The following is a 1511-nucleotide window of genomic DNA, read 5'->3' as shown; positions in this document are numbered from 1 at the left end:
CAGCCCCCTTCATCGAATGGTTCGGGTTGGAAGGGACCGTAAAGATCATCAGGTTCCAACCCTCCTGCCACCAGCAGGGACACCTCCCTCTAGACCAGGTTGCTCAAAGCCCCATCCAGCCTGGCCTTGAACACTTCCAGGTGTGGGGCATCCACAGCTTCCCTAGGGAACCTGTCAGTGCTTTACCACCTCCACAGTAAGTAATTTCTGTCTAGTGTCTAACCTAAATCTTCCCTCTTCCAGTTTAAAGCCATTTCACCCTGCCCTATCACTACATGCCCTTGCAAGAAGTCCCTCCCCAGCTTTCCTGTAGGCCCCTTCAGGTACTGGAAGGCCTCTGTGAGATTTCCTTAGAGCCTTCTCTCCAGGCTGAACAGCCCCAACTCTCTCAGCCTGTCTTCACAGGAGAGGTGCTCCAGCCCTCTCGTCATCTTCGTGGCCCTTCTCTGGACTTTCCGCAAGAGCTCCATGTCTTTCTTTTGTTGGTGCTCCGGAGCTGGGCACAGTACTCCAGAAAGGGTCTCGAGAGCAAAGGGACTGAATCCCCTCCCTTCATCTGCTGGCCACACTTCTTTCGACACAGCCCAGGATGCAGTTCCCTGTTCTTCCCTCCCAGGCTGGTGTGGGTCACTCCAAACAAGACCATGTAGGGCTGGCTGTCAGGCCTGGGTGGCCACAGAGCATCCTGCCTCTGTCCGTGGGCTCGGTTTTAGTCTGGACAGGACAAAATCTCCAGCTTCAGAGGAGAGTTCCAGCTTTTCAGAAACACCACGTACCCGGCCCCACACTCAGAATCCTGGTGGCTACAGCATCCGTACGGACAGGTCTTATTGTGCCTTACAGCCTCGGACTAGAGCCTATAGAATCCATATGAACAGCCCTTCGTTCCCATTTGCTTCAGGGTACAAGCCATCTTCCCAGGAACCTGCTGCCCCCAGCCCTGATTTAAGGAGCCAGTGGGGGTGCAGCTTTCCTGAGGCTGTGCAGCAAAGCAGGGAGCTGCCCCCCCTCTCCTGTTTTTTCCCGATGGGGACCCTGAGGTGGGGATACCTACACTTTTAAAATTCTGAGCCAAGCTTCTCTGTGAAATCAGTTAATGTCAGCTCACGAGGTTTGGTTTGCAGGAGCACTGTTTGAACAACCCCCCTTTGAAGTCTGCAAGTGAGTAGAACTGTTATGAAAAGATCAGGAGAAAATGTTAATAGGTTTTTGCCACCACAAACGATCTAGTCAAATTCCCGGTATTTAGGGAAATTGAGGGGTTAGCACACCCAGCGAGCACGCTGAGTGATGGAGCCTCATCCTGGGAAAATCACCAACTTGCTGGAGCTGTTTCCCTTAATACTGGGGTAAATCAGCATAAACCTTCCTCGCAGCCCTCAGGTGACAGCCGAGATGATCTGAGACCCGCGCTGCGAGGGCATCTGCGTGGCAGCCTCCCCTCGGGCTGGGCTCTCCTCCGCTCTCACACGGGCGCAGCTCCGGACACCGGCGCGCCCCGCGCCTTCCCC

This window comes from Chaetura pelagica, unplaced genomic scaffold (assembly GCF_000747805.2).
Source record: "Chaetura pelagica isolate M959 unplaced genomic scaffold, ChaPel_1.0 scaffold9, whole genome shotgun sequence".
Taxonomy (NCBI): Eukaryota; Metazoa; Chordata; class Aves; order Apodiformes; family Apodidae; genus Chaetura; species Chaetura pelagica.
This window is presented reverse-complemented; position numbering follows the sequence as displayed.